Here is a 12,633-nt window from a genome sequence, read left to right as displayed (position 1 = left end):
TACACTAATAAAAGAAAAAGATACAAATTGACTATACTTTCACAATGCCCACCAGCTAATCAGGAGTGAGTATGCAAATTAATCCAACAAAGATGATAGGTTAGTTTGCATGCACAGGCGCCAAGCAGTGGAGGGCGGGACTCTTGCACAGCCCCGGCTGCTGAGGGAAGTGAAGGCGGTGCCGGAAGCCAGGGGAAGGAAGGCCCATTCTTGCACAAATCTTTGTGCATCGGGCCTCTAGTCTTAGATAATAAGCCAACGCATAAAATCATTTTAGGTATATTTATAGAACACAATAGACAGATGAATCTGAATACCAAATTAATCAAAGCATTTTAGTTCATGGTTTTCCTCCTTGATATTAAACTCCAAAGAATATATACCAAAAATTATAATTTGCACTGCAATGGGAAAATATTCTAATTTGCTTTACTAATTAATCCACATATTATCTGAAACTTCAAAAAAAAAGTTTTGTATAAGTAGCCTATTCCACTTAAATTAACAAATACCATAAGCTGACTTCTCAGTTTGATAAGCTGGTAAGCTAGTAGTACATCCTTAATAATCTTTCAAACTATAAGGGCTTGTACCTGCTACTCTGGATTTCCTTCACCAATTTGTCGATTTCAGTCAAGGCTATTCTTGTGCATCAATATCTTTAATCTGCAGGATTCTAACCTCTTTAGCTTAGATTTAGCACAGCCCCTCCTCTGGAGGCCACGTCCAATTCTTTCCGATGCCATTCTCCGTCTCCCCCATCAGACACTCAATCCCTTTCCCAAAGAAAACAAACACCTATGGGAAAATGAGGCTGCTGGAGACACCTGAATCTCACTGGAACTTTCTAAGAAGGGAATGGAAAGGGCTTGCACAGCCGGGGAAACACTTTGTCCCTCAGGGAGAAGGCTCCCCTCACTCCCCTAAGGGCAAAGGAGCTGAGCCTCTGAAAATCATAGGCCCCTGCAAGCCTTCCTTTGCCTCACCTTTTCCTTATCTGCTCTTGGGTGGAGTAGAAACTTCACTTCTCAATGCAACAGGGAAAAGAATCCCCAGTGCTCAGTCTGGTTGTGCAGAGCATAGGGGTGGAGGAGCAGTGGGTTCAGGGGTGCCTGAAGGGAGTGGGCCACCAGCACCATCGCCCTGTTCCAGAATTAAGGATGCAGATCAGAAGATTCTACACATGAGCCGATTAACTTCCAACACGTCAGCCAGTCACTGTACTGTGTCTGTGCTAAGTGATCTGTTTTCAACCTGATGGTTTCTTTAACTGATAGCTAGCTTCTTCACTCAAAGCTGTTAGCAGAGCAAATCTGTTTGGTACAGGGGGAAACTGTAGACCATGATCACACATGAAATACTTAATGATGGTAAGAGACTTCCCCATAACCTTGATTGTGTTCCCTTCACTACCATCCATCTTTCATCTCCAGTTTTAAGAAAAAAATTGAGAAAGTCAAGGAAGATGAAGGTCAAAGGGGGCAGAGGAGAAAAGTCTATGAAGATTTATTCCCAAATTGAAGCACTGTGAAGTTTTGCCATTTTTTGTCATTTTATCCTCACTTCAAACATTGGGCCACACTGGGTTTAGTCTCAATGCACAGCACACCCAACACGCACCCACAGCAGGCCGCAGGCACACAGCACAGACCTCCTGCCTGTCTCCATAATTCTCATAACCAGCTTCTGGAATTTCAAGAAAGCTAGTATGCCAAATCTGTAGAAATTCATACACTCCTGACACTCAGATTTTTAGCAAGAAATTGCATATTCCTTATTTAGGTATCTAAAAATACATGTGAAAGTATTTGCTACCTATGTTCTAACGATTCCAGAGGTTGTTAAACAATTCCAAAGGTTATTAAACATTTTATGAATAATTCTATCTTTTAAGTACAGGGTGGAGCAAAAGGAGATTTACAGGTGTGAATCCACGAAGCACAGTTTATTCTTGTATTATTATGTATTAACTATTGTATTGTTTTCCTTATGAACAACCGCAAACTTACTCTTCCCCCTGCATATATACAAGCATTTTTTTTTAAATGTATTTTTAGCCGAAACCGGTTTGGCTCAGTGGTAGAGCGTTGGTCTGCGGACTGAGCGGTCCTGGGTTCGATTCCGGTCAGGGGCATGTACCTTGGTTGTGGGCACATCCCCGGTAGGGGGCGTGCAAGAGGCAGCTGATCAATGATTCTCTCTCATCAATGTTTCTAACTCTCTGTCCCTCTCTCTTCTTCTCTGTAAAAAAGCAATAAAATATATATTTTTTAAAATGTATTTTTAAAAATTTGTTATCCATGTAACTAAATTCCCACTTAGTTTGACTCAAGTAAAGATAGTGTCCTCTAAGATATGCAATTTTTAAATTTACATAGACAATTACAAAAAGCTTTTCATCATTAAACATTAACAGAATTAGAAATCTATGGTAAGTTAACGTGAAATATTCTTACAAACGCCACTGTGACACTCAAGACAGGAAGTCATTTCACGTTTGACTTGGGAGCTGATTTTAATAAGCAGGAGTCAGTCATCACTATAGAAGACCATCCTCACTTAAGGGCAGGGGTCAGTCAGCAACAATGGGAACTTCCAGAACTCATGCACTCTCTGCAAGCTAAGCCTTGGAGATGTGGGATCACATTTCATAGAACACACTAAATGGATAACAGAAAATACCATGCATTACACTTCCATCTGTGACAACAGGTCTTCGGCCTCAGCAGCTGGAACACCAGAAGCCGTGCGTGCCGATCCGCACACGTGCCAAGGTGGACAAGTTCCCTGCAAGCTCTCCTCACTCCCTGCAAACAACTGAGCAGACAGGAGAATTCCACAAATAGCAGAGCCTCAGTCAGATGACTGAATATATTATCAGCCTCCTTTTGGGACTACAATATCTCAACACCGCGTCACCCGTGCTACATGGATTGCAAAATATCTGCAAAACATGCATCAAACAATCATCACCTAATAGTTAAATATACTAAAATTAAATGTATTTTAAAGAAATAAGAAGCCAACTATCTCTGTCGTCGTTTCATCCTTTCTAAGCCTGTATCCCCCAGAGTGCTCGCTAATCTATTTTCTACCTATCCCCTATAATCAAGTGTTCTTGAGCTGATTTTCTGATATTTTTATTATGCAAAACAATAGGCAACCTGAATAGAATTTTTCAAAATACATTTCTACTCACTTTCCTTTTCCTAGTGGTGAATTACTGTGTTATCTCAACAAAGCACTGGATAAAACACATCCACACTTACCCTGGAAAAAAAGTGCAGCCTACCAGCTAACAAGAATGTAAGGTAAGGGGGCAGGGCTAAGGGGCAATGCGTGCCTGGGTTCAAATTCCTCTCCGGTAGTCTGGCTAGATGACCTTTGGAAAATAATCTGACAGCCCTACGCCTCCACTTCCTGAACTGTAAGAGAGAAATTATATTGTTATATCACTGTGTTACAGTGAGAAATATATAAGACTCTACACTCACGGCATCTTAACCCTGCATCAGCACTCAAAAAATGCTACCTGTTTTTACTTCATTATGGTTCTTATTTTGTAAAAATTAAAAGAAAAAAAAGAACCTTGTAATTTAAGAATTGTTCAACTCTGGGTTGATGACTAAAAAATCTAGGGGACTATTTGTAGGTCTTAAGAAACATCTGTCCAGGTTGAGAGATACCTGTTGACAAAATTTGCAGGGTTGGAACTAAGCAAATCTATTCATCCTTTTTATGGATCAAACAACAGGACTGAGAGCCTTCTAAAGGCCTGCAAACATTTGCTTATCAGATTTTTTTAAAGAAGGCATGCTCAGACTCACCATTCCCTCTGATAATTTCTTTTCCTACTCACTGGTCAAAGTTAACTGTCCCGCGGCCCCAAGTTTTGCCCACAGGCACAGTGACTTAACACCCTTTAAACTTCATCTTCTTCTGGAAAATGGGGGTGACCTCTATTTTATAGGTTGTGGCAAGAATAAAAGAATGGAATACATCTCAAAAGACCTATGCAGTAGTCCACCCTTACCGGAGGTGGCTACCTCCTAAGATCCCCCAGTGGATGCCTGAAGCCAAAGACAGCACCAAACCCTATGAATACTGTTTTTTTCCTATGACAAGATCTTAAAAGCCCAAAGTGAGATTTCAGTTGTTCATCAGGAACCTATGATAAAGTTTAATTTATAAATTAGTCAACTTCACGGCTATAAGAGCCATTCTTACCGTATATCTTAGCAACCTCAACATACATGTGTGTGTGTGTGTGTGTGTGTGTGTGTGTAGTAGATCTTAGCAACTTAAGCATACAATTATTTTTTCTTTATTAAGTAAAAAACTTTCACCTTTTCCCTTAAACGAAGCACTTATTGGCTTCTCTTTTCATATCAGAGTTGCCAGCATCACCACTCTGCTATTTGGGGCCATTATTAAGGAAAATAGGGGTCACTTGAACACAAGTCCTGCAATATCACAGTCAATCCAACAGCCTAGATGGCTACTACGTGACTAACCAGCATGGAGGCACTGGACAAAGGAATAGGTCATGTCCTGGGTGTGACGGGGTGGGATGGCATAGAACAGTGGTTGGCAAACCGCGGCTTGCGAGCCACATGCGGCCCTTTGGCCCCTTGTGTGTGGCTCGGTGTTAGAACCTCTTCTTCAAAACAGACTCGCCAGGGCAAAAAACCGACTTCTGCGCATGGGCCACGTAGTTTCATCGCACTGTATGTGAGGGCCCGCACATAGTATTTTGTCGAAGAGGCACACTCAAGGGGGCAAAGAGCCTCATGTGGCTCTCGAGCCATGGTTTTCCGACCAATGGCATAAAATATCATGAGATTTCATCCCTTTACTCAGAAAGCAAACAATTTAAAACTTACAGTTTATGAAAGCTGCACAGGGGAGTTTTCCATCCTTTACAAACCTAAGATGGGAAGGCCTACGATATGTTAGTCTTAAAGTAGCAACAAGGCACAGATAACACACAGAAATGGGTCCCTGCTGTGACCTTCAACCAACTACAGATCGCCTTCCTGACCACACATGATGTCAGAGGACATAACCATTATAATCCTATTTTCAGGGGGAAAACCCAAACCCACATCAAAGCAGAGTTTTTTGACATTATATAATTAAAATTATATACACACACACCCCAATCTTTAGCATCAAAGCAAGTTGAAAATTAAGGTGAACATGTCCCTTTCTACCTTCTCTCCAACCAAAAAAAAAAAACCCAAAACAAACGAAAATCGCCCACTCTAAGTTCTTCCTTTAATCACTGGACTTGAAATGGATGGTTTATACTATCTGAGGACCCTGAGAAAGAAGAAAGCTACTAAGGAGAAATTCTGGCGGCACTGGACTCAATTTAAAAAAAAAACAAACAAACAAAAAACAGAGCCTAACAGCCAATTCTAAACAGGTGCCTCTCACACAAGCAATGTTTCAGGGAGAAACCTGCACTGAATTGCCCGCCTGCATTGTGTTGGTGCCATGAGCCAGCCCTATAACAGATTTCCTGGAATTGTATTTCAACCAATAGAACTGACGCTTTCCCTGACCTATCAGAGCTGTGCATACAAGAGGTATCCCATCAGCATCTTCACTAAACAATCAGAGCAGTCCCACTCTGACCAATTAGGTCAGTGGCTTTCAGACCAATCAAACTTAAAGGTTTGGGGTCCTCATTTGTATAAGGACTGACCCATCGGGGACCAAGAGCAAGGATTTATCATTAGGTACGCTAAGTCAGTGCTCTGCCTCCCAGAGTGGACTGTAGCAGACCAGGACTGCCTCCAGCTGAGCTGTTTGCCCTGAATGAAGTGTCCTTCTTCACCACACCTCACATTTGGGGTTCCTTTTGGTGTTAAATTGGCACCAACACCATCAGTTGACAGATCAAAGCAAACTGCCAATGTTGGAAGCCTCCAATACTCATCAAATAAATAACTAAACAAATTCAAACAATGGTTAGATGAGGCAAGAACTCAAAGACAGGAGATCTAAAAGGCCCAAAGTGAGATTTACTCGGCCATCACAAATTCTTTTTTTTTTTTTTTTTTTATAAATATATTTTATTGATATTTCACGGAGAGAAGGAAGGGAGAGAGATAGAGAGCTAGAAACGTCGATGAGAGCGAAACATCAACCAGCTGCCTCCTGCACACCCCCTACCGGGGATGTGCCTGCAACCAATGTACATGCCCTTGACCGCAATCGAACCTGCAGACCCTTCAGTCTGCAGAGCAACGCTCTACCACTGAGCCAAACCGGCTTCGGCCATCACAAATTCTTAACAGTTCATGACTGGCTGCCTGTAAGTGACAAATTCTGCCAGAATTAACCTACTAACTTCAATTCTCCATGTATCTGTCAATGGATACCCAAAGGGAAGACTGTCCTTTTCTTTCAGAACCTTGAACTATTGCTAGTAACCTCTACCAATAAGCAGTTCTCCTCCATAACTTATATCAAGGTTCTATGTCCCAAAGCCTCGAAAAGCAGCTAAGTACTAGTAAAATACTGTCATAGCCGAAACTGGTTTGGCTCAGCGGTAGAGCGTCGGTCTGCGGACTGAAAGGTCCCAGGTTCAATTCCGGTCAAGGGCACGTACGTTGGTTGCGGGCACATCACCAGTAGGGGGTGTGCAAAAGGCAGTTGGTCGATGTTTCTCTTTCAACGATGTTTTTAGCTCTCTCTCTCCCTTCCTCTCTGTAAAAAATCAATAAAATATATTTAAAAAATAAATAAAATAAAATACTGTCATAGGCCCTCTGCATATTTAATTCTTCTCTAGAAATTTCTAACTACAGAACCAACTGAAAATTGTCCTAGAATCAATGTTTCCACAATTTCATTATGTCATCACAGCCACTGGAAGCCAGAAATGTGGTCAATGATGAACGTTTTATAGGGAAAACACATAAAATCTTTACCCTTAAAAGCCAAGAGTATTATGACCTACATGCAGACCACAGTTTCTTCACAAGTTTGCTTTTAAGAATTCCTCTCCTTTTCATAACCAATTTTGCCTGTTTTTATAACAGTTTCAAAAAAATATCCTCAGAAGTCATATATTCTCACATCTACTTAGAAAATAGTATCTAGAATCCATAGAGTATGTTTTCTTTATGCTGATTGGTTTGAGGGTCTGTGACACTAAAATTATATTTTATAGCTTTTCCAGACATTACTTTCAATAGACTTTAAAGAGTAAGAGAACATAATATTCTTTCTACACTTTGCAATTCATAAACCCTTCTACGAGCCTTTAAAACAAAAAAAAAAATAAACACAAACGCTAAGAACACCTTTTCTGTTTAGAAAACAAGACATAGAGGTAAAATTTGCTCGAGTAATGAAAAGAAGATTAAAAAAAAAAAAATAGGGTTTTGTTCTGTTTTCTGTTAAATGGCTTTCATTATTGGTATATAAATACAGTCTGATTATTTCATTAGAAGATTTGCTGTTTTATGATTTACTGCAATAAAAGAGCAATACCTTAAAAACAGTGGCTATTTCTCCCTCCTATTCTCTTAATTCAAAATTGATAGAGCATGTAATGATGACATAATCACCAAAAACTATAAACACAAAATATTGAAAAGCTAGTAATTTCTTAAATAGCCACAAGAAAATAGCTAAACATTGTTTTTAAATATAATTTGAACCATGATATAATAATGAAAATATCAAATAAGGATACCCTGTGAATTTCAGAAAATTAATCTTCTTGGAAAATTGTTTAAAAAGACACACACACACACACACACACACCTTTTTTTGGCTACACAACATCCTAAGGATTAGTTATTAAAAGAATCATTTTTAAACACAATTCTTTTTCAAGAAATCCAAGCTGTCAACTTTTGGGTGATATTTCAACCTGATGTGATTTGAAACAACTAAGGTATTGAATCCTTAAATACAGGGTGTATAATGGAAGCACTCCTCTCAGGTCCTTGATTCTAAGGCTTAGAAAGCTCTAATATGGCAAAACTTACAGATGAAGCCCTTTATGCACTCTTACACCACAGCCCAAGGTCCCCTCCGATCCTTACAATTTACGTTTCCAGTAAAATTCTTCTCTAACTCAGAGCAAAAGCCATGTAAATTATATTGAGCCAATGAAGGGTTAAAATCAGAGCCCAACTATATAAAAAATATTAAGTTCCTAATTGGTGAGCTCTTCTCTACCCTCTGCTTCAGTATCCCGACATCTAAAAGTCAAAGAACTCCTCTGGTAAGACTGAAATTCCCAGGAGGAAAGCTCAGATCCAGCCTGAGAGCACACAATGGAATCACAGCTGACGATGCACATCTTTTTCTAGATGTCTCCATATGCTTGAGAGGCTTTTTCCCCCTAGCCAGGCATTCAAGGGACTTGCTACTCCCTGCCACCAAGAATAGGAGAACGTTTTCAGATTGTTGCAGAAAATGAAGTAAAACAATGTGTTGGTCTCAAGCATACAAGAGAGAGAGAAGGGCACGCAGTCAGAGTGGCCATCAATAACTAAATTAACTAATGATGGGGGGAGGGGGTGAATGTTGTCAAATTTTGAATGTTGCTTATTTTATAATACCTCCTACTTCTGGCAGCTGTTTATTTTATCTTGGCTATTTTTACTATTCTTTCACTAAGATAACACCTCAAGGGTGACAGCAAATGCAATTAATTGTTGTCTAAATGAACACTCACAATCATACTGGATTGGAAGCTCACATTATAAATGTGAACATGGTTGTGTACAAAAGAACGCATCTGCAGGGTGTGGTAGTTCCCTGAAACTACAGTCCCCCTCTATCCTTCCTGAGTGACCCAATATTAATAAAAGCTAAAGAAACTGGTATAGATAAGATAAATATCATGCAGATAAAACACCTCAAAAAAAACCCCACCACCAACAAAACACAAAACCCTCACCAGATCAGTGAAAATCATTGGGTACTTATCACAAAATGGACTCATTCTCGATTTAATAATATCCGTTCCTTGAACTCCTCAAGATTCTGCAAATTCCAGCTGGAAAAGCAGCCTGGCTGCTGTCAGTGTGCACTAACCTCACCAACAAAGAACAGGAGCGCATACACACACACACACACACACACACTCACAGCAGTGAAACAGCTGCTGTCTTTTTAAAAGACAGCTTTTCCTTCAGAGCAACCTGTGATCCTTCTAGAGATCCCCAAGACCACCACCCCCCCACACACACCCCCCATTCTTAAAAGCAAGAGTTTGATCAAGTCCCTGGACTGAAGGCCACACCAACAGCTTACAACTATCAAAATGTCTCCTCACCTTGCATAAGCCAGAAAAGTACCCACCATTTAGCAGGGTTTAAGAAAAATTAATCATTTATTTCTAAGAACCTTTTGTTGTCGTCGGCGTAATCTGGCAAACTAACATTTTACTCCGACTCCTTGTAGACAAATATTCGTGGATGAGCTGTGCTCCTTAAATACCGACGCTTTAGGTTTCCAACAGTGAGATGCTTTGGTTCCTAATTTCATGTTGTTTATCCAAAAAAAAAAAAGGGGGGGGGGGTGGTTTGAGACGGGGGTATTGCATACCATAAAACCACAACTTTTTTTTTTTTTTTGTATGTCCTCCCCACAGGCCGAACTTTCAAGTGCACGTTGGGAATTGGCGGTCTAATTAAAAAGGAAGCAGGGAGGCCACGTACAAACAATGATACTTTGCACCCCAATCATCAATGTGACACAAGGCGGCTGCTCCTTTCCCAAAAGTGCCCTTCCCCGTGTGCCTGTCCCCGGGGCTGCCGAGGGAAACGGGGGTCGGAGAGTCCACACACAACTCCTGTGAGCCTCGGCCCCGGGACACCGGGAGCCCGTGCCCAGGACACGATCATCACGACGACGATCTACTATGCCATTTTAGAAGCGGGCCTCGGAGTTCCTGCCGCCACCTCGTGAGTGGCTTTCGGGCTCCGTCGTGCCTAAGAAGACAACGTCTCTCGTTGGTAACCAGAGACACGGAAGGGTCTCGGGTCCCTCTGCATGCCTTCCCCGGGTCCGAGCCCCTGGAAGTGACACGACCCTCCGGCCCGCGCGGAGCCGGCGACCGGGGAGGAAGGGGGGGGGGGTGGACCAGAGCGGAGAGCTCTCCCGGCGGCGTCTCCATGGCTCCCCCGCCCGCGTGCGACTCCGCTCCGACTGGCCCGGCGCAAGCCCCGCCCCCGCCCTTCCTCCGGGCCCCGCGATTGGCTCGCCCGCGCCTCCGATTGGCTGCCCGCCCCGTCAGTCACCCGCGGTGAGATTCGGGTCGGTGGGAGGGGAAGGCGCCGGAGGAGGAGGAGGTGGGGTGGGAGTGGGATCAGAGGACGCGGTGGCAGAGGAGGAGGAGGAGGAGGAGGAGGAGGAGGAGGAGGAGGAGGGTGCGCGCGCGAGCTCGCTCCGGTTTGGGAAAGTTTCCCCCGCCGGTGACAGGCCCGGGGGCGCCGGGCCCCGTGCAGCTCCCGGCCGGCGCGAGGGGCTCGGGTCCCCGGTTGCCACCCCCCTCGGTCCCGCAGGCCCCGGAAACCACGAGGGGGAGGGGAGAGAGGGAGGGACCAGCGAACCAGGGACCGACCCACCCCCCGATCTCCGCGGGGACGCGGCCGGGACTCCCCGGAGGGGCCGGGGGCGGGGAGCGCCCGCACGGAACAGACCACCCTGGCCCCCTCCTCCCTCGGCAGCCCCAGGGGCCCCGGAGAGAAGGGTCCCCATGGGGGGAGGAGGGGAGCGTGGCCCGCCGGCCCGAGCCACCCTCCTCCCACTCCCCCCGGGGCCCTGAGGGCCTGTGCCTTCAGGGGCGGGGAGCGGAGGAAGGGAGAAAAGGGGGCGCTGGCGAGCCAACCCGGAACCTCCCGGCCCGCCTCCCGCCCCCGGCCCCGGCCCCAGCGCGCCGCCGGCACACCAGCCCGCACCCAGAAAGTTAAGTCCGGGGCGAGCCCGGCTCCGCGGCGCCGCCGCCGCCGCGGCCCCCGACTCCCCGCCCCCACCCGCCGCGGCCCGGCCTGCTCGGCCCCGGCGGGGGCCCCGCCTGCCAGCTCCTTCCCGTCCGCCCGCGGCGCCCCGCGCCCCCCGCCCCCGGGCCGCGGTGCCCTCCGCCCGCATCGTACCCGCCGGCGCCCCCCGCGCCGCGCTTCACCTTCACACACACACACACACACCCCCGGCACTTCCCCGGCCCGGCCGCCCCTCGCCGGCTCCCTCCCTCCGCTGCAGCCGGAGGCTCCGCGCTTCCATTAAAGAATGCACATCCAGACCCACCTTCCCGTCCCGGCTCGCTCCCCGCGCCCCCGCGCCCGGCCTCCCCGCCGCCCCGGCACTCACCTCCCGCCGGCGCCGCGGGGCCGCAGCCTCGCCCGCCCGCCCGCCTCGCGCTCCGGGCACCGACTCCCGGGGAGCCGCGCACGGCGCTGGAGCGCCTCCTTTCTCTCCCTCCCCGGGACTCCGCGTCTCCCCGCCGCTTCCCGCCCGCCCTCCCCGCCCCCGGGCGGCCCCAACTCCCCGGCCCCGCGGCGCCTGCGGGATGCGCCTCCTCCCGGCCCCGCGCGCCAGGCAGCGGCGCCCGCACACACAGCCCGCGCCCGCCGCGGCGCCCGGCGGCTCCGGAGGCGCTGGGGGCGCAGCCCGGCCCGGGGAGGGGACCCCCGCCGCCCGCCCCGCGCCCGCCCGCCCGCGGCCCCGGGGAGGCGCGGTGGTTACCCGCTCGGCTCGGTCACGCCGTCAGGTGCCGGCTGCCGCCGTCGGCGCTGACCTTCGCCGCCGCCGCCGGAGCCGTGGCGGAGGCTGCGGCCGCCATGTTCCCGTGTTAATAACTGCTGCCTGGTTGTTTATTTCAATGGAGATCCTCCCCCAACTCCCTCCTCCTCCTCCTCCTCCTCTCCTCCTCCTCCGCCGCCGCCGCCGCCGCGGAGACTCCGCACTCGCGGGGAGAGACAGCCCGCGCGAGCTCGGGAGGCGGGGAGGGGGCTCGGGAGCCGGGCCGGCCCGCCCTCCCTCCGCCTCCCCGGCCGCGGCGGCCCCCGGGGCAGGGCCGGGGCGGGAACTCGCCTCCCGCGCCCCCGGGGAGGGAGCCGGGGCGCAGCGAGGGCGCAGCGGGCAGCCGAGCCCGGCCGCGGGGTCCGCAGCATCTCCGAGGAGGCGACCCGGGGCAGAGGGGACGGGGAGAGTGAGGGGGGGAAAGGGGACAAAATGGGTGACGGTGGTGGAGGGAGGGTGACCTAGGGGTGGCTGGAAGTGGAGGAAGAGTAAACAGATGACTGCACGGGAGGGCAAAGGGCAGTGCCCAAAAAGAAAGCGAGCTGATGGGGCTGCCCAGGGGCTGCGGCGGCGGGGTCTCGGGGCTGCTGCTGCACGCGAGGAGGGAGATGCCTGCCCCCCAAGACCGAGGTCGGGGGGAGGGTTCCCCCCGTGCCAGATTCGCCCCGGGGAGCCTTCCGGGCGGGCCCCTCGGCCAGCAGCCCGCACCCCTCGGGCGCACCTCGCGCGCCCCGCACCCGCTGCTGCGCCCAGGAGGCGCCCCTGGTCCATGGAGGCGCCCCGGGCTGGGCTCCGGCGAGGCTGGGCGTCTCCAGCTGCAGCCCGGTCTCCATAGGGGATGGAGGGGTGCGCCTGCCG

At 48.6% G+C, this 12,633-nt stretch overlaps 1 protein-coding gene across 5 annotated transcripts in view; it reads right to left on the bottom strand.

Annotated features, from left to right (window-relative positions):
• Nucleotides 1-11,898, bottom strand: part of NCOA2 (nuclear receptor coactivator 2) — a 255,129-nt gene extending 243,231 nt beyond the window's left edge. For 3 of the 5 annotated variants that reach the window (XM_084864342.1, XM_084864345.1, XM_084864348.1), the window contains exon 1: nt 11,719-11,898. The gene's annotated coding sequence lies outside the window, so the exon portion shown is untranslated. Of the gene's footprint in view, nt 1-11,343; nt 11,464-11,718 lie in introns of those variants that run through there. The other 2 variants (XM_084864343.1, XM_084864347.1) reach the window with 1 other exon arrangement.
• Between the last annotated feature and the right edge of the window lie 735 nt (nt 11,899-12,633).

Source organism: Pipistrellus hanaki (assembly GCF_964339955.1).
Source record: "Pipistrellus hanaki genome assembly, chromosome: 17".
NCBI lineage: Eukaryota > Metazoa > Chordata > Mammalia > Chiroptera > Vespertilionidae > Pipistrellus > Pipistrellus hanaki.
Note: the sequence above shows the minus strand (reverse complement) of the source record. Positions and strands in the feature narration are given on the sequence as shown.